Source organism: Camelus bactrianus, chromosome 23 (genome assembly GCF_048773025.1).
Source record: "Camelus bactrianus isolate YW-2024 breed Bactrian camel chromosome 23, ASM4877302v1, whole genome shotgun sequence".
NCBI classification, from domain to species: Eukaryota; Metazoa; Chordata; class Mammalia; order Artiodactyla; family Camelidae; genus Camelus; species Camelus bactrianus.
The window spans coordinates 5,740,462-5,761,393 of record NC_133561.1 but is presented as its reverse complement, the minus strand read 5'-3'; the positions used below and the strand labels follow the sequence as shown (position 1 = coordinate 5,761,393).

Sequence of the window (20,932 nt, the reverse complement as noted above, 5' to 3'; positions counted from 1 at the left end):
GAGCGTGGCTGAGTATAAACCTTAGGTAATGAAACAGCCAGGTTTATCTGGATATGACCAGAGGACATTCCTTTTCTCTGGGGAAATAAAGGCTGAGGTAGAAATTAAGTTCCATTGTAAGAAAAAAATATATATAATTTGTCCACTTGAGTTTGTAGTTTGTGCGAAATTGTACCTCTTGAAACTCTTGCGCTTTGCTTTTTCAAACATATTTTACAATAATTAAATGGCCATGCATTTTAGGTTGTGTGAAATCAATGTGGCTGAAACCTACTCTGTCCTCCTCTCAATCCCAAAGGAAATATCCTTTGCCTTTGGTTCTCAGAACCAGTAAATCCTCTGGTGGTGATTGTCTTCTTGCATTATACTGAGAAGATGGTGGGAACTGCATAATTCATGGGAGGCAAGTTATTCAGCCCCAGAAGTAAATTGCCCAAAGAAAAGGAGAAACACTGCTTTTTATTATTTTTCCATATAACCCAGTATTATTGCATTGAAGATAAACTGCCTCAAATTCCAACTTACCAAACCAGAATACTCTAATAAAAGCAAGATCTGTCAGGTGGCCAGATTTAGCCCTTTCATTACCTTGAATCACTGGCAAATACAACAATTTTCTAATATAATACTATTTTCATTTCATCTTCTGTTCTGAACTGTAACTGGAGAAGAGTACAAGACCTCTAGATCCAATTTTGCCATTTGGCATGTTGACCATTTGGTGTTGATCAGGGCTTTTTAAAAAAAAATGTTTCCTCAAAACATAAATGACCTTTCAAAAGCACAGGCTGGATTTCTGATATTTTGTTGAATATTGCTTGAACATATCTCTACCTCTTTAAGGAACAAGATGTTTTCTGAGATTGTTTTGGAAAATAGGCACATGATTTTTCATGTCAGATAATAATTACTTGATTTTGTTTCATTTACTTATCAACTTTGTATCATAAGCATAGACTATTAAAATAAAACCATAATGTCATTTCCCCCATCCTTTCTCCTCAAGACTCAACCTCGTTTTGCATTTAGGGGTGACTTAGGATTATTTATTCTGTTTTCCTACTTTCCAGGGGAGAGACAAATGGTACAAAGTAGTTTTAATCAACACTAGAGCATTTATTTGTTCTTTATTTTATTTTAGTACAGGTGGGGTCAGTTTTCCCCTCCAACCAGCAGTGAGGAAACGTTACCACTAACAAGTAATAAAGGAACTTAGAGTTCAAAATGCAACAGATATTCTTTAAACAATGCTACCTTTGAGCCTGAGTTATTTGCCCTGAGAGTCTCAACTGATCAAATTAACAGGATAATTTCCAAACAGTTATTGTACAGATGCACTGTAAGATTGGGCACATGGGCTCTTAAAGTGAATCCCGATTTTTACTTCATGTAAATGACCTAGGAGACCCACTGCAATGGAAGCAAAATCATTTATACTGCAAAGTTTTGTCTGGTTTTGGCTCCTGATAGAAGAGATGTGTAGTCAAGGTCAACTGAGAGGGTTTTCCAATTTTTTCCAACTTGGAGGGTTTTCCAATTTTTTCTTTATAGTTGGTAGAAAATGTTTACTTTCTGTTTAAAAATGCTTGGTTAAAGCAATTAGACTAAATCCTAACTCAAACATTTCTCTTATTGAATTTAATAATTATTACATTGGTTAAGATGTATTTTATAAATAATACAAGGTGTAAGGGAGTAGAATCTTATGTGGGGTCATATATTAATGTCAGCTAAAGATGAAAGTTAGATGTAATTTAAATGTAATGTAAGGTAATTAAAATTATCTTTGAAAATCCTTTATATCTCAAATTTGTATCAGTCTAGACATATTTCCTGTAATCCAGTCTCATACAGCCATTGCCTGCATGTCCACTTGGAAATAGAATAGATAACTCAATCTTAATATGTCCCTAACTAAACCCCTAACCTCCCCTCCCCAAATCTCGTCCTTTTGAGCCTCCCAGAGTGAGTGACAGCAACTTCATTGCTTTTTTTTATTAAGTGTCTCAGATCAAAAAGCTCAAGTCATCCTTGATTACTGTCTTTCTCTTACACTTTCTGAACTTAGTCATACATTTCATATAATTAGTCAAAAGATCTTGGTGGTTTAATTTTCAAAACAGATCCAAAATCTGAGAACAGTATTCATTGGTTTTAAGTGTCTAAAAAATTATATATATTATAATAAAAGTATATGTAATGAACCAGGCATTCATAATGTAGATTCCAACTTTGTATTTGTATGTCAAAAAGGAAAATATTTTAGGGTACTTTTTCTGCTATAAAAATAGCCCTGGTAGGAAGCAAAGTAATGAGTGGCTAACAAAAGGCTCTGGAGTAAATTTTTGGGGATCCTTAACACAGAGTGACAATAAAATGATTAAATCAGTGGTTCTGAGTGTCCCAGTAAACACAGATTACCGTGCAGCATATGGTTGAAGTTGTTGGATCACGGTGCTGAGAGATTTTTGATGACACAGCCAGGCTCTCCCACTGTTAGCGGATGGTAGGCGTGAGCTGGATTAGCTTGGGGTGAGACATGCAGTATCTGGAACCGTTGGCTCACATAGTGATGGAAGTGGAACTTGGGTCCTCTTAACATGCTCTTCTCATCATAGTTAATTTCATAATCAGAAAAGTGTATGTTTTATTATATTTTTTTCCTAAATAATATGCCTGTGTCTGGGTGTGATATGTATCACTTTGGTGCCAAAGCTGAGAAGAGCTGTACCCTAACCATCAGTCACCTCTCTCTTGGCCCAGGTCAGAGGAGGCTGTGTGATCCTGGCGGTGCAGTTAAGGTTTGCTAGAATCTGGCAGCCTGGGTTCTGTCTTGTCTGACCCTTTCCACCTGCACTTGGATATTAGGATCTATCCTGGCTAATGTGAATGCCGTTTACAATAATAATAAAAAATAAATGTTGGTCCATGTTCAGTAGTGAAAGCATGTATGTTCAAAATTGCTTTGGAGACCTGGATCCCCAGTCCATAGGGATCAGTCTATGCAAAGTCATGGAGGCATGAAGTGGAATGAGGGCTGGGGAGCTGATGGTGGGCACTGGCTGGCAAGAGCACACACACTGTGGGGAGAGCAGAGGTCGCAGACCAGCTCATAGGGGAACTGAGATCTGCTGCACTTAGAGCCCTTGATCCTGCTGTGTGATATGTGGGGAGTCACTGAGACAGACGTATGGACATGAATTAATGGTTACTTGGCTGGACTATATGCTTATATTTGTAATAAAGTCAAGAGAACCTAAATCACCCAGACTCTTAAGGGGAACTAGGTAAGAACCTCAAAATATTAATCACTCATTAGTCATGATCATGGTCTCTAAGTACTGTTCAGCCAGCTCTCTGATTACCTCTCACCCCTAAGTGCAACAGCTAATGACCCCATAGGGCATTAGTATAAGGTCACGTGTCCACATAACTCTTCCTTTTAAAGCAATAATTCTCAACCTGAACTGGACGTGAGAAATGCATAGAAGGGTAGAGCACTTCCAGGGTCCTTAGTCATGCCCAGGACTAGTTAAATCAGAATCTCGGCGAGGACCCAGACACCTGTATTTTATAAAGACACAGATACGACAATCAGCTTCCTTGGTCTACAAAAAAAAAATTACTATTTCCACCTCAGTAATAACTTCCTACTGGTTAATGAGGTATGTGGCACGTTGTCGTTTCAAATGACCGTTTCCTTGTATGATTTAACTGTCTTTTTATTATGAGTGTTATTTGCAAAGTAGAATGTAATACCTCTGGGGAAATCTTAGACATTCCAGTTCCCCTTAATGTTTCAAGGGCTGGATTAGCGTTTTCCTGGGTTTTGATCCATTGATTTATTTCCTCGAGGCCTTAGCTAGACAAGGGAAGTGCCATGTGGGAGCTGACATTCAGCTAAAATCACTACATGTGTGTATTTGAAGATAATTATTGAAGTAAACACAGTTGACATTATTCTAGTGTGCCAGGTGCAGGATATGTGTATGTGCAAATGTGTGTGTCTTGGGAACAGCAGTATGTCCTTGTTGTATTAAAAAGTTTGTAATGAAAAATACTTGATATTTACATACTGAAAGAAGAATTTTTGTTAAGGCTTTTGCATCTTCATGAAGTCCTTGCAAAGCCTGAATTTATAGGCACAAGTTCCTATCCACTGTTCTAAAAGAAAAACTGACTTCCTCTTTCTGTTTGGAAATATATGGGTGAGATAAATTCACATGCAGGGGTACATATGAATATGTATCTGTATACTAGCGTGTCAGGCTGTGCACTTGGTAGTAAATCTTTGTAGTAATCAATTTCATGAACTACTTGCTATGATAAGTTCTTATTTGATAAGTTCTTATTTCTAAACATTCCATAAACAGGAAGTATTTTCAGTGATTGAACCATGGGCTTTGCTGCCAGACAGGTTGGGTTTGAACCCAGTCACACAACTCACTAGTTGTATGATTTGGGGAAATTTACTAAATATCCCTGTTCCTCAATTTCTTCATCTGTAAAGTCAAGGATGGCTGTAATGTTATTTACTTCATAGGATTATTGTAAGGCATAAATGAGATGCTATATTTAAAATGCTTAGAAGAGGGCCTGGGACATAGATGATGCTAAAAAAATATTTACTACTGTTCAGAAGTCATGTGAAATATAGGACAAGACATTATGTCCCTAATGTACATAAACAAGTTTTAGCTAAAAGCCGTTAAGTGAGAAGACCGCATATAGACAAAGAGAAGCATCTGTCCTCAGAACGCATTTGCTTTATGTGCACGTTGATCCTGGAGCTTCATGCAACTTTATGACTTTTGTCTCATGGTTTTCACACCATTGGAAAACTCACCGAATTATCTCATCTGTTGTGTTCTGTGAAACCGCGGCTCTCCTGCTTCATCGGTTTCTCAGCCACTTTGGTTGTGAACTATGGTTGTTTCCAGTTGAGAATTAATGGCATCTTCTGTTGACTTCGTTGCATTATGAGGTTATTCTTCACTGGGGTGAGACGTCTGTTCCCGCTCTGTGCTTTCCATTCTCCACGGTCTCCAAGTACGGAGGTCTTGACTGTGTGTTCCTGCACACTTACCTACGTAGACCACTGATGGGAAGGAAACAGGTACCTGATGTATATCTGCTTTCTCTTGCCTTTCACTCAAAATACGTCTCTTTTCAAAATGCACATGCCTCAGTGTTTTACGGACCATCTGGGGATGAGGTATCCAAGGAGAAGATGCCTTGAAATGAGACCTTTAGATGCCCAACATCACAATTCAGAGACATGAACCTCTAACGAGACTCTGGGTATCACGGCAGGTGGATGAAGTAACCTGAAGCTAAGAAATGAAATGTAAGGAATTGTAAGGAAAATTGTTGAGATTTTCTTGTCACCTCTCCTAAAACTCTGCTACTTCAGGGAAAAAGACGGTTTCACTCTAAGTTAATCAGAAGAACTTAGTATTACGTGCTTTCTGAAATTATTTATATATATATATACACACACAGTATATATATTTATAGATATACATTATATATATTTTTATATATACATATATTATATATTATATATATATATATGTTTGTTTTCTATGTCTATGAGTCTCTCTGGTTTTTTATAAATAAGTTTATTTGCATCTTTTTTTTAAGATTCCACTTATAACTGATATATGACATTTGTCTTTCTCTGTCTAACTTACTTCACTTAGTATAATAATCACTAGGTCCATCCATGTTGCTTCAAATGGCATTATTTTATTTCTTTATGGCTGAGTAGTATCCCATTTTGTGTGTGTGTGTGTATAACGTACATCTATATATCACATCTTCTTTATCCAATCATCTGTTGATGGACATATTTAGATTGCTTCCACCAAAAGGGGTGGGGAGAGGGATAAATTAGGAGTTTGGGATTAGCCTATATACACTACTATATATAAAATTGATAAACAACAAGGTCCTACTCCATCACTCAGGGAACTATATTCAATATCTTGTAATAACCTATAATGAATAAGAATATATATATAACTGAATCACTATGCTCTATACCAGAAACTAACACAACATTGTGAGTCAACTACACCTCAACTAAAAAAAAAAATATATGTATATATATATGTTAATTAGAACTTAAACTAATAATAGAAGAGTCATCATATGCCAGTGGGGGCAGTTTCTGTAACACATTCCAACAAGGAGACTTGGGGTTTTTTCTTCTTTTTTTTTTATCATAGCCATTTAATGCTCTGTCAGCTGTAAAGAGTCATCCACTAGTCTTGTCATTTGATACTAAGAATTAGGGTAATGCTGGCAGCTTTAATGGGATTATAAGCAGGCCACCTTTCCACTAATGGATATTTTATATCAGCACTGCATTTAGAATTTTAATCAGCTGCTTTTGTTACTTGCTCATAGAAAATAGAAGGAACATATCAAATGTAAGATTAATTATGGCTAACCCAAGGTTGTTTCATTCAAGCTCAGTGGGAATTTCTCCTGATACAGAAGTAACACAACAAGTGAAGGCAGTCTCTCCATGAGATGCTTTAGAAACAGTCAACCTAGTAAAGAGAAATCACAGTTGTTTTTAGCTGGACAATTCCGTCATTTAAAAGTTTTTTTTTTAGTGCTCTGGTTTAAAAAAAGAATGTCAAATGGGGCACGAAGAAAAAGCTAATGTCATGGCATCTAAAAGCTGATGTTTTAATTTAGCTTGCTTCATCTGTATCTTATAATCAGTTTCCATAAACCGTCTCCCAAGAATAGCCTCCTCAGATTACTTTTCATCTGATCACAAAGTTATTAATCACATTTTAAGCACTTCATAAATCCCAGCGTAGAAAAGGCTTGCCTGTTTGTTAGTTGCATGTGGAGGCTCAAAGGGCCGCAGGATGGTTCAAGGGCCATGCACTTTTTTTGCTACCACCTGCGTTTGCTTTTTATGACACTTAATTACTGTCAGCAAATAGGGACTATGAAACAGGTAACAGATCACCTCCGTGTCTCTCTCACACTTCTTCATGCTTTGAGAGGCACTGACTGCCTTTGTTCTGGACTCTCTTCAATATTTGTACAGTTAACTGCATGGGAAGGTACAGTGTCTCCCTCTGGAGCAAGAGGCTGGCGAGGTCACTGTCCAGGAGGATAAGAAAATGGCACAAAGGACAGGCATTCTCACTACCCATCGTGAGTGGTTCCCTGGCCGCAGGGTTCTGAGAGCGAGCCACCACATGTGTGTGTTGCCTGAGCCTCTTGGTATTGCTGTGTGGGAATTTGAACCTGGGGAACCAGTGTGGATGCTGACGTCCTGGCTCCTGCTTTGCAGTGATGAGCTGTCCTTTGTCTCTGACCCGGGAGCCTCACGTCCTCCCCGCAGCCGTGGAACTACGACAGGCCAACTCATTAGCTTCAAAGTAGAATAAAATCTCAGCTCCTTCACGGTTCCTGAGCATTCAAAACCCTCTGCTTGGATTTTTGAATGTTATTCAGTTCATATTATTATTTTAGGTTTTTCCTTCATATTGTTGCCACAAAACTGGCCTCTGCACCCTGAATGCCAGATTGAGACTCAGAGGCAGAGTTTTGGGAGAAAAAGAACAGCTTTATTGCTTTGCCAGGCAAAGGGGAGTTGGAGCAGGCTCATGCCTTAGAAGCTGTGAACCTGTCTTGGAGTTGGGATCTCAAAGTTTTATAGAAAAAAACCTGGATGGAGCAGACAAGGTGAGAACAATCAGGGCGCTTTCCAGGCTGCTGCTTTCCCCTTAACCTCCGTGGGTCTTTCTGGCCCATCACCTTCTTCCTGGAGCATAGCCTCTGGGTTAAAACTACTGCAGAGAGTGTAAGGGAGAAGTTTGGGGGTTACTTAGCACGAAAGCAGTAAGGGAGAGAAAGCAGACTGCGGGATTTCTTGGAAAGAATCAGCAAGCGATTTAGCATCGGGGGAGTTGGTTCGCTTCCCACTCCTTCAATATTCCTAGCTTGGGATTTGGGATTAGCTAGCTATCTCCACTGAGCCTCATTTACACCTGTCCTATGGCCTTCTTGGAGAATTGAATGAAATAATATTTGTAAGATAGTGTTATGTAAAGCAGCGTACTGCTTTAGTAATTCGTTCTGTAGCTCACAGTAAGTTTCCCATTGTAATGTGCTAGTTAGTGCTCATTGACAGGTTACAAATAAGCACAACAATCTGTCACCAGGACACTCTAAAAGCATCCTTGTGAAGTTAGAAAAGAGGGGCAGAATTTATGGTCTTTTTGTTTCCATTGGAAAATGAAGACAAAGAAATGTTAAACTCATTTCTCCATAGTTTCACAGCTTTCAGGGCTCACATATTTTAGGAAGCAGCTACAGTTCATGCGTGGAAATCCACAGATGTTTTTATCCATGAGACATAATTTCCAAAATCATCTTTTCATAACCTGGATCATTAAAATGTAGGTGTTAACAGTTTTCTAAAAAACACAGAACGAATATTGCTCGATACTTTTATATGGGAATATCTTTTATTTTTTTAACATCTTCGCAAAGTACTAAGTTTAAAATATCTGAAATGTTGAAAATAGTAAACTGGACTGGATGGATGTGTAATTATAGTCAATAATCTAGTGTCAAAAGTAGACTAAAACGCGGTTAAAGAGCACCTCTTACAGAGTTCAGTCTTACCTAATCTTAGCTCTGTCATGGTGCACTGCCTGCTTTCAAAGGTTCAGGAATGGGTGTTGGAAGGTAGGCGGTGGGTCCTGACAGAAAGCAAACATCTGGGACTCTCATGTGTGTGTGGTTTATTCCATGGAATCATTTCTCATGAATGCAGTGATGCTGGGTTTATTTTCTGCAAGCAACACCTAACCATGGACATCCTGTTAATACATAAGATCCCTCCTCATAGCAAATATCATTCCTGTATTTGCTCGAGAGTCCAATTACCCTCTCAACAAAGAGATCAGATCATTTGCTTTCTTTTTTTCTCCCCCAGGGACCTCTGATGGTAAACAGAGTGAACCTTCCCAAACCAGATGCGTTAACTCTTTTCTCTCCAAATACTAAGAGAGAAAAATGAGAAAGTCACTTTTGGAGAACTGAAACATTATATTTAGAACTAATTCTGATGTTGTTGCTAAAACTCTGCTAAACATTTTGTATGTATTATCTCATTTTGTCATAAAAATAACCCAGCAAGATTGAGGGTATTATTCAGTGTTTACAAATAAGGTCGTTGAACTTTAAAGGAAGTAAACTTTTTTCCCAAGTTGATCCAGGTTTAAGTGTCACAATCAGTTTGAATCCAGATCTCTTTTAATATATGTTCGAAGCTTTCTCCCTGCATCACACTGATTCTTCTCAGACCTCAGTTGGTTTGACTCAACTCTGTGTTATGTATTGGAAAGTTGATCATCAATGGTCTGTGTCTTGGGGTGGTTTGGTTTCCTCCAAAGCAGTGACTGGAAAAAAAAAAAACCTTCAACTAGTTTAAGGGGACCAGGGACTGAACTTCTGAAATTTACCACAGAGACCCCTCTTTGGCTGACACTGGAAAGCACTGAAAATGAGCGTACCAGTAAAGAAATGTTTTAAATTCTGTCCACACACCTTACTTCACACACCCTTTTACTCACCTGAACTGACTAGAAATGGCAGTTCTCAAAATAGGCTACTTTTAAGATCCTTCTGCTCAAGAAGCTGGAGACGGGAATGAGCTGGGAGTAATGGAGGGTAGCAGAACTCCACGAGCGCGTTCCGACTAAAGCCTACGTTCAGACAGCAGACGAGGCGCACTGAGGTTCTCTTAGGGCCCAGGTGCCTTCCTCGGGCGGGTGTTAAGGGCCTCTTCGTCCTCGGGAACACCTCTGCGCTTGTTTCCCCATGTCTCTCCCCACGCACACACACGGAAGACTTTTATTGGTTTCGTATCATGTGTTGAACACTTAGCTACTCTATTTTCCACAGCCTCATCTTTCCAGAAGTCGTGGGCCACCGTCTGTCTTTTCTCTACCTTTATTCTGAGGGGGGCACAGATGTTTAGACTGTAAGGAGGAAGGTGGTAGGCGTGCATGTCTTTGTGTAAATTTGTATATTGTGGGCTTGGAGGTGGATGATTTATAGCAGCTTACACATTTTGCAAATCTGTGTTCTGGTTGTTGAAGTGTTTGAAAATTTAACCAGGGTTCTCGGAAACAGGCGCTAATTTTGCCAGTGGGTTGGAAGTAGTCCTACCTGGCGTACTAGGAATTTATTATTTGACTTTCTTTGTACAAATCACACAAAGTAAATCATTTACAAAAGATAAATGTGTGCATAAACAAAACATGTATATACAAATAGTTACTTATAGTGTATTTCTCACTCGTTACGTATGATTGGTGACCAAAGTCGTATTTATTTAAAATGCTTTTATTGCTTGTTACACTATAGCCTACTTAACATAATTATCCAAAGCAAATAGAGTCAATAAGCTTGCGGAAGTATGATGTCCTAAAACCAAGAATTACGAGTTACCGTGTTCCTCATTTATATATTATTGGTTATTAAATGGTACGTTTCACAGTTCACTTACAGGAAGATACAGCCGTTGGGTATAGTTACCCAAGGGGTTGAGAGAAACAACTTTGAGTTGTTTAGATCTTCTGGAAGATCACTCGTGGGAAAGTAATTTGAATTTTTTGGCAGGTAGGAGTTTTATTTTCGAGCACTGATAAGAGAAGGAGCAGTTGGCTGCCGTGAGTCATGGTTCTTGCCTCATGTTTGATAGGAGCACTGGTGGGAGCCTTTGGGTAAATCATTTAACAGCTGAGAGCTTGGTGTTCTTAGCTGTGAAGGCTGCTCCTCTCTCTGGAACACTCACTTCGTTGGGTCTCAGGGAGGAATAAACGAGGTAGTGCTGGAAACAGTGCTCCCCAGCCCTTCCAGGGGCTGCCCCCCTTTCACCCTTCCCATCTCAACGAAAAGTCAGCTTGTTAGTAAGTCTTGCCCCTTCTGTCCCGCGCTCTCCGCATCCCCACCGGTCTTCCCCGTCCTCAGGCACTGCTTACCTCCTTCACAGCACTTACTACCTCTGACCTTAGCTTGCTGACAGGTTTGCCCACTTGTTTATTTTCTGTTTGCTCCCATTAAATGTGAATTTCATAAGGTTAGGAAGCTTAGTTTCCTTCTGCATTCCCTAGGACAGTAGCTAAAACAAGCGCTGGCACATATAAGCATTCAGCAAACATATGGAGGCAGAAAATGGGCATGAAAAGGATAAAAAGCATAAAGCACGTGCAGGTGGGCTGCTTCGCTTTCATATGAAAAGGCGCTTCTGTTTTATCTAGACGTGTGTGTTGCTTTCCTTCGTGAGAACAATTTTTCCCCTATAGGCTTTGCAAGTGTCAGAGCTTTTTTTTCCCCCTCTTTTTTGTTCTCTTTAAAAAAGATCCGTGGAAAGTATTGGCTGGCGAAGAACCATGGGGAAGACACGGTGAGGCTAGCAGTTGATGCAGGAGCCAGCTTTGCAGTGGGTGAAAGCAAGTAACGTAGGAATGACCTCCCCCCACCGCCGTGTCGACCAGGTCCTGAGTCTGAGACAGGAATCGTCTGATTGCTAATGGGACTGAACGGGAGGAGGAGGAGATGCAGAGATAAAGCCCTGGCCGAAGAGACTCCATCCCTCGGGTTGTAATGAGACACCTTGAATAGCCAGTTGGACCTGCTGTGCCTTAAACCAGTTAAAGGTGGTCCTTGATGGGTGCCAGCTATTTCTGTGAAGGCTCCAGTTTACTTGAGAACAATTTTCTCTTAATAAGTTTATTCAGTACAACCACAGGGGGAATATCATTTAGATGGCAGAGATAACCCTCAGCATTTAACCAGCTAAGAGTAGAAATGGATCAAAATGCGCACCTATTAAAGGACAGAGGAGAACAATCTTTTTGATTTGCTTGGAAAGTCTGGTGGGTTGAATGCCTGCCCCAGGGAAGCAGTGGACCCTGGGGTTAATAATGTCATCTCTAGAGTTAAAGCTGACAGGCCCCCGTCATGGGCAATCGTTAGCTCAATGATCGTCATTCTGTAAACCTCGGTTTCCTCACCTGTAAGATGAAGACGGTGATGGCGACAGTCTGGTGGCACTGTTTGGAGGATTAAGTGACATTAAGTGAGTACACATATATCAGACTGGAAGTGGAGGCTGACGCATGGGGAGCATTTGGGGATCATCAGCCAGCGTTACAGTCTTCCTCGCGCGTTGGTCACCCAGAAAGGGGAAACACAGATCTAACCGCTTCTGCGGTGGCTCTGAGGTCCTACGGCTGTGACGGTTTGAAGTAAAATGCCTCTCCTGTTGTCTCAGAGCTCTGGAGGAGGAGGAGTGATCACAGGCCTTTGATGCGCTGGTGAATAAACCAAGTGAAGGGACAGTCACAGAGGAAGGGAGCAGGCTCACCCAGGCTGCGCTGTGAGCCTGTGTGTAGCTTTCTGCGGAGATGGGTAAATATTGCTAATTTTCTGTGCTGCTTTTTTTCAGAGGAAAATGAGTGTTTTTGAAAGAGATTCTTTTCACTAAAGATTTATGTTAAAAAAAAATCTTATCTCTTTGGGACATAAGTGCCTTTGTCTGTGTTTCTCATAGGGAATGCATAACTTGCATTTAATTATGTGTTTGCGGGTCTCTGGGTCACAACAGCACCCACACAGGGTCTGTTCACAGGAGGCACTCGGGGGGCCACGTCGTTCACGGTGTGTGGGCTGCGAGGCTGGAGAAACTGCAGTGCGGGTGGATTTCCACGTGGCTCACACCCCAGGTGCACCCAGACCACCGAGGAGCACCTTTCACTTAGTAATGAAACTGGCATCTTAGGCTTAGGGTACCTGTTTCCATCAGTGACTTTATCTCATATTTTGTGTCACAACCTTACTACGTAAAAAAAAAAAAAAAAGAGAGTAATGAGTCCTTCTCTGAGTGAACGTTGGAAATGTCACAGATGCAAAATAATCCTCACTCACATCTGCCCTCCCTCTTCACCCTCTGTTCCTTCTCTCTCTTCTTGCTCCTGTGCTAGTATGCACCTACCTACGGTATGTTTATTCTCAGAGCAGTCTTTCCAGTGAACACTCACAGACTTTGACGGGTGAACTGATAGGTGTGATATAGACCTGCCTGTATGTTACAGTAAAGAGAGGATGCACTGACTTCTTAGGGTTTTTATTGGTCAGAGTAAAACATCATGCACTTGAAGACAGGAAGATCCTTATCAAACGCTGGAATTGTTATTGCTTAGCTTCCACAGCTTCCCTGCAACTTGCCAGGAAAGAGGCATTTCTCCTCCCAGTCTGGAGGGAATAGAAGGGGAAATTGACTGCAGTTTGTGTTTGTATGCATAATGAAAGAAAAATAATAAACACAGAGTCCTGACTGGCGGGGGCAATTCATGTTACTATTTTGTGTCCCGATTTATTTTTTTATTCTGCTATAACCTTTTATCAACACCAGCTTCTTTCCTCTCTCTCCAAACAGAAGGAGGTCAACATAAACATGCCTGTCCAGGAACTGACAGAACAGATTTATTGTGCAAGTCAGATTTTGTTGGAGCGTTCTTCCCTTACATTTTGCCCTAGGTGCTGGATATTTTTGTTTTCTTTCTTGAAATATATATATTTTCCTCTCCTGAAAGAATGCAAACATAAACCACATAGGTTTTTCCAGGAGCTTTGAGATATTGGTATACTAGCTAAAAAAAATTATGAGAATTTTCTTCATTGCTTAGAGATCTATGGTGATAATGAAAAAAAATCTTATAAACAGTGGGATACCTGAGGTTTAATGGAGATATTTAAAAACTAAGACTTTGATATATTCCTTCCGTGAATTTTTATTTCTAAAAATTTTTTGGTATTTTTTTTTTTTTCAAATGGAGCTGAGTCTGTACATCAAACATCACATGAAGACTGAGGCATTTTAATATATAGGTCATGAGAAAATAGCACCATCTCTCCCCTACTTCCCCCCCTTTTTTAAAAAAAATTATCACCTAGATAATTCAGGTTAATTATTTTTCTGACCTAAATCTTCTGGGAAATGACTTTAATTATCCAGCTAACCTTGCACATGTACAAAGTTTAAGTAAGGCACAGGCCCAGAAGAATATATTTTTTTAAAGTGGAAATTCAGTTAACCTGTTTATTGACATCATGTGATTAAAAATACAAAGAAAAATGATTTTTCAATTTAACTTGAATGAACTCGGGTGCTTTGCTGAAATCAGACCGTGGGCACAACGTCCTCCAAGCCCAGGAGATCCCGGGGGAGCTGATCGCATGTGTCCTGGTTTAGAACTGCCCTGTGATGCCGAGCTGGGCTCTGAGTGTTGTTGCCAGTGTTCTAGGGCTGCTGTAAGAACCAGCACAAACTGGGTGGCTTAATGCAATGACAGAAGTTAACTTCTCTCTCAGTTTTGGAGCCTAGAGTTCTGAGATGGAGGTGTTAGCAGCGCTGTGCTCCCTTTGAGACTCTGGGTAAAATCCTTCCTTGGCTCTTCTTTGCTTCTGGTGGTTGGGGTGGCCCTCGGTCCCAGGGCAGCACCACCTTGCCGCTGTGACACTCCAGTCTCTGCCTCTGTCTCTCATGCTGTTCTCCTCTGGCGTCTCCGTATGGCTCTCTTCTTATAAGGACGTTTGTCATCATTGGATTAAGGGATGACTCTAATCCAGTGTGGTCTCATTTCAACTAATGACACCAACAGCCGTATTTCCAAATAAGGTCACATTCAGAGGTACTGAGGTTAGGGACACAGTTCAACCATAACACATGTCCATTCGTGTCATCACGATGCTGGTGCCCACAACTGCTGAACTCAACAAAGGCTTCCACAGTGAGGTCCCTAATGCCCCAATAATACCAGCCTCCCCGTGGCATTGCCGCTGCTCATGACCTACCAGCCTGGATTCTCCCTCCCCTTGCCTGCTCGGCCACATCCCTGCTCTGCCACATCCCTGCTCTGCTGAGCTGGTCATTATCTCAACGATCAGAAATTGTTGGCTGCCAAAATGACTAATTGCCTCCCCCACTACAGCGATGCCAAAGCTTATCTGGTGAAACAAACTCGTATCACTTTCTGCTCCCTCATTTTAGTGTTCTGTGGGCTTACCTGTGTTCTCCGAGGTCCTAACTCTTACTTTCCTTTTTCCTGAGGTGACATTATCCACCTGGGTGCCTTCGACTACCACTTGTACGCTGATGATTGCCTCATTCATATGTCTGTCCAAGATCTTACATCTCAACTGCCTGTTGGGAACTTCCATGAGGAAGTATGTCAGGTACCTTACATATTCCACAGCTCGCACTGAGCCTGTTTTCCCCTCCGCGGAGGCGATTTAGGTGTCGTTCCAGAATCCTACTTCTCTTTACATTGTCCATATTCAATTGATAAATAAGTCTCATCTAGTCAACGTTCTAAACACGTCTTGTTTGAACCCTCCTAACTTCTCAGTTACTGCCTGTGTTCACGCCCGGAGTGTTCCGTTCCTGGACTGTTGCACTGCCTTTCCTGTAGGTCCCTCCGTTTGCAGGCATGTCCCACTGTAATCAAGCTTTTGAGTGGTATCTAAGGTGATTTTAAAACAACATTTCTGAACATGTCTCTTTCTTGCTCAAAATCCATTACCAGCATAGTTTAATGGTGCGTTTTTTAACCCCTTGTTTAATTCCGTTTTGGAGCTCTTGCAGACCTCTCTGGCCGCATCTCCTGCATGGCCCCAGCCATGCTGGGCTCTGTGCCGTCCCCTGCAGGCAGTGTGCTGTTTGCTGCCCTCGTGCCTGTGCTCCTGTGATGGGAATGAACTCCCACTCCCTCTCATCCTGCTAACCGATGTGTCATTTAAAATTCTTTTTAAGTGGCAGCTTCTTAAGGAAAATTCTTGTAACTGAAGGAGACCCTAGACTGCAATGGAACAATGTTTTGAAAATCTGGGTTGAGTTCAGCTTGATTTTGATTTTTATCCATCTCTATAAAGATGAGAGTTTTCTCTCTGATCATGATACAATTAAATTGGGGGAAAAAATTAGTCGTACTAATAGAGTTCTTCTGTCCCACTATCTTTGCTTAATTATTTTGAAACTGAAGCACTTGTGGAGGTGGATTGAAGCGAGCCTAGGATTAAGCTGGATTGATGACGGTTCGGCCAGCATTTCCACTGAGTAGCAGCTATTAAAGCTATTTGGCCTCAAAAATTATTACTTACTGCGAGACTGTTTTATTTCAAATGGAAAAGTAATGTACTGAGTGGTAAACAATGGGGTTGATGTAGGCTGTCTTGGAAGTGAGCTGGAATTCGCCTAATCAATCATAAATCTTTGGCCGTCCTAATGACTGAATTACCTGGGTGAACTGCAGCATGATGAGAAAGAACCTAGTTATACGGACCGTCTGACCTCTGTGCCATCCATTGTACAACAGCCTGATGGATGACTCTGTGACTGGCCTAAACTATCTGGAAAATGATCAATTTTCTGTCATGTCTAATCCTGTCCATATTAGAATGCAGGCTGTTGCTAAAACTGCATTCTATTCAGTTCTCCCTCAGCGGTGAGCAAGGTCACTGTCATTGGTGATACATGAAGCCTTTTCTCATCATGTGAATAGGGGAACTCAAATTTAAACAGTGCCTTAAACAATGAGTCCTTTAATTTAATCAGAGTGTCTGCAGCTACGTGGTGGCACTTCTCTCAAGTAGTGCTTGAAAGACCTTGTCTTACCATCTCAGCGTCTCCACTGCTGACTTGGATCATGATTGGAAAATAACAGGTGTTTTGCCACCTGCATAAATTTGACTTTTTCTCCTATTTTATTCTTGTGTTACATTCTAGATAGTGTATTAATTTAAAAAAAGAATAAAATTGCTACAACTAGAGAGTGAGTTATAATAAGGGTATGTAATACATGACTAGCGAGCTACAGAATCTCTAAAAATAGCCGTTGGTCTACTGACCAGAGATAGAGTGACTATAAATATTTATAATAAAAAAGCCTTAGCCTTTTGATTTCCCTAAGTACACACTTGCATGTTTATTTTAACAGTGGGAACACAAACACTGGACACAGGCTAAGAAGAAGAAGGCTAATAATATTTAAGTGCTTGAGTTGCCAGATCACTAAAACTAATTTGCTCTCATGGATAGTGAATGAAATGTTGGGGTGAACTGAAATTTAATTTATATAATCCTGAAGTAAGGATTTCTTGCAAAGTATGTTAATAGCAGCACTTCCTTTCAGAAACCCTTTGTGGTGGGCATTCATAACGAGGAAGGTTTGCAAGTGCTTTATCTGCCATGATCTATGTTCAATTTGTTATTCCAAGCATCAGTTGTACTCAATATACTTCAAAGAGATCTTGTAGAGATAGGTTTAAGAATGATTCTAATTACTCTAGGCAAAAAGCCTATACAGTATAGCTTTTCTTTAAAAGTTATCATACACAGAAAGCCAGAGTTCAAGAAGTTTATACCAAGTGATGTATATGTTCAAAGTAAAGTTCACTTTAATTATAAAAATTTAAGTGGTGGTTCTGAAAAATTCAGAATTCAGGAATTCAGGACTATATTTGGAATGTAAATTAACGAAAGGAATAAAAGCCCTCACCTGAAGTCAACTTGCTTACTTAAAATTAAATCACTTTAATGACCCAGCATGTTTAGGCTTTGATGCGCACCAGGAAAATGCGTGCACACGTGCATTAAACATTTGCACCAGAATTAGCATAACGTCCTTTTCCACGTTAACCCTAAATTGACCATGACCCAAATTCCTTCCAAAGTGAAATGGATCAGTAAATTGTGATGTGTTCGTACCACAGAAAACTCTACACAATGAAGACAGTAGAGCAACAACATGGACGATCTCACACTGTACTTTTGAGCAAAAGAAGCCTTACAGCATAATACCGACTGCATACTTCCATTTATTCATATAAATTCCCAGTTACAGTGAGTGAGTGTTAGACGTCACCCTGGGTCCCCTCAAGGAGGAGGAGGAAAGCGGTAATAATCGGGAGGGGGTGGCCAGGGAGCATTCTTTCTTGATCTGGGAGGTGGTCGCCTAGACTGACTTACTTTGTGATAATTCCTGGGTGATTTGTAAACTTTTCTGTGTCCAAATTACACTTCAGTAAAGCAGTTTTTAAATTAGGTTTAAAAAAAAAAAAAAGGAGATCCTTGAAAACCAGCATCCTAATATGACAAAAAAGCAATATTTTTAGCAAGCCAGGAATAATGCCAGTTTAAGTAGATTCCTTTTTTAAAATTATTATTACCAGCTACAGTCACCATGCTGTACATTACATCCCCATGACTTACTTAGCTTATAACTGGAAGTTAGTACCCCTTGATCTCCTTCACCCATTTCCTCTTATTTATTATTGTAATAAAGATGGTGAAGAAAGAACTCTTATAAAGGACAGAAAAATAGAGAACTCAGAATGCTGTGGGAAAAACAACTAGTGGTTTTCAGGCAAATGACTTGAGTTCTGTCACTTAATTGCTATGATTATGATCTTTAATTTTCATGTCCATCAGCTGGTATATAACCAATTTTATATAGATGAAGTATGATAATATATATAAAAATACTTTGGAATACTAAATAAAAATGTCACTTTTTATCAACACTATTGATATTTATTTGACATAGAAATTTCCATTTATGTCTCCATGAAAACTGGACAATTGATTGGAAATAATAATTTAGCCATGTCCTGAAAGATACCTCATCAAATGATGTATTAAAATCCAGACAATCAACGGCATATTCTGTTCTTTAATGTGTCAGTCATGTGACTTGTAAAAGAAGGAGTTCGTCTGATATGTCTTATTTCTGGTTCACAGACTATAATTTCGGAAATGGAAGCAATCAGATATTATCTTTGTTGGCGTGTGTTCCCATTTGACCAGTTCAATTAATTTTAATGATGTCGTTAAGGGTGTGTGGTGTTGTATGTGTGCTAGGATACTGCAGAATTGTAAACAGCACAGACACCTTTCCCTTAGGTGGTCACAGCTTTAAAGTGAGACTTTTGAGAAGCTGCTTGGGGAACTGGACTGGGGGGTCGGGTGTGTGTGGGGTGGCATATCAGAGATGGAGCTGGTTGTTGGTAAGAAAATTATTAGCAGCTAATATGGTGGGAATTGGCGGCAAAGCTCAAAGCAGGAAGAGGAAAAAATCAGAAAAGAAAAAAATCTGGGTTTCTGAGTTTTCTTGAAGGAGGGAGATACAGAAATCAAACCTGCCCCAAGCAAACAAAACAAAACGTAAAACATTGCTATGTTATTTGGAAGGGTCACTAAGCATTCATGATGTCAGAGTCCAGGGTTCTGTCCAGGAATCATGACGGGGTGAATGTCTTCAGTAAGTCCCACTAGTTGGTTAAGAAAGACCGAAGTCGCTGTTCTTACTGTGTCTTTGAGGAACCGAACCCTGGCTGACAAGACCTCATGTGCAAGATTTACTGAGTAATAAAAGTATCCTTTGCCTGACTCTCCACGCCGACCTTGTACCCAGGGACTAATTTACTTCATAAAATTTCCAAAATGTTTTGAAAACCACCTTCCTTCAGAAAGGAATAAAAATGATTTGTGATCCTAAAACTTTGAATTGTAGCCTCATCAAGTCCACTGAGCATTATATTCTAGACAAGATACGTAGCCTGGTCTGGTTACGTCTTTATTTTTGTGTTCTCCGGCATATATTTTAAAACTTTAGAGCTCTTATTTAGTGATGTGGGGACACTGTAATAGTGCTTTGTTAGCCAAATGAAGGGCTTTTCTTCCAATGAAAGTTTATTGAAATTGCTAGATGCCAGGTACTTTTCTAGGTGCCCGATAACTGTGTAAAATCTTCAGTATTAGGCAGTGGTAGGCTTTGTTGATTCATCTAGGAAATTCAGCCTTTAAATTGAACATTTGTAGTATACAGAATCCATAAAAATCTCTTAAAAATTTATTTGTGTTTGTAATTGTTTGAAGTCTGTACTGATGTGTGGTAAGATATTTCCACTGAAAATTTCCAGAAGAACTAGCTGATGCCTGTGCTTGAATAGCTTGTTGGTGAAAATTTAGGTAGAAACTATATGGGACCCTCTTTTCAGAGGATTATTGATTAATCAGTTCGGTCTTTAACAGGTGTCTATCCAGTACGTGACATCTGGTACTTTATACTATCATGCACTGAGTATGCAAAGGTTATTAAGACATTCTTATCTTGACTCACTAGAGGTTTACATGCCAATTTGCAGTTGATATCTGAGACTCCTCAACCCAAACAAGAAAACAGTGATGTCTTGCATTCAGCCCATGAAAACAATAAAAACATGCCAGTTGATTGTCACTTCCATAGTGACAGCCATTGGGTAGATGGTCTTTGTTCCAGAGATGTTAAATTCAGTAAGATTCTGTGTATATATATGGATGTGTGTCTGTGTGAGTGACAGGGAGTGGGTGAGAGGTGAGAGAGTTGTTTTAAGCTTCACTAATAATGAAGAAGCTTCTCTTTCATAGAAAGCAAAAGCAGCACAGTTATATTTTATGCAAAATATAGACTCATAGCAGTGATGTACTGGAGCTGGCTTGTGCCAGTGCATGAGAGTTGGCTTGTACGAGCTGGTAAGAGATGATCGTTAAATTTTCAGGAACTTGTGAGCTGATGGTTAAGCTTAGCTATTATTCAAAATTAATGATAAAAATTTAGAATTAAATAAATTATATTAAAAATGAAAGTAATTAATGTTAAAGATCCATCAGCTCCTAATTAGTTTATGACGTTTTATTATTCTCTACGCTCTCAAGTTTATTGACCCGTATGACACGTGTATGGAGGAGAAAGTATACGATAGTGTTCTATGGACCATCTTTTCCCAACTCTGCCTATCAGGTCAATAGCTTGAAATTGGCTTGGGGAGTGTTCACACTTCGAAA

At 39.9% G+C, this 20,932-nt stretch overlaps 2 long non-coding RNA genes across 10 annotated transcripts in view; both read left to right on the top strand.

The window, feature by feature from the left end:
* LOC141574748 (uncharacterized) overlaps positions 1-20,932 on the top strand; it is a 945,654-nt gene that overhangs the window by 277,119 nt on the left and 647,603 nt on the right. The window lies entirely within an intron of this gene.
* LOC141574749 (uncharacterized) overlaps positions 1-20,932 on the top strand; it is a 49,183-nt gene that overhangs the window by 8,008 nt on the left and 20,243 nt on the right. The gene's annotated exons all lie outside the window — the stretch shown is intronic.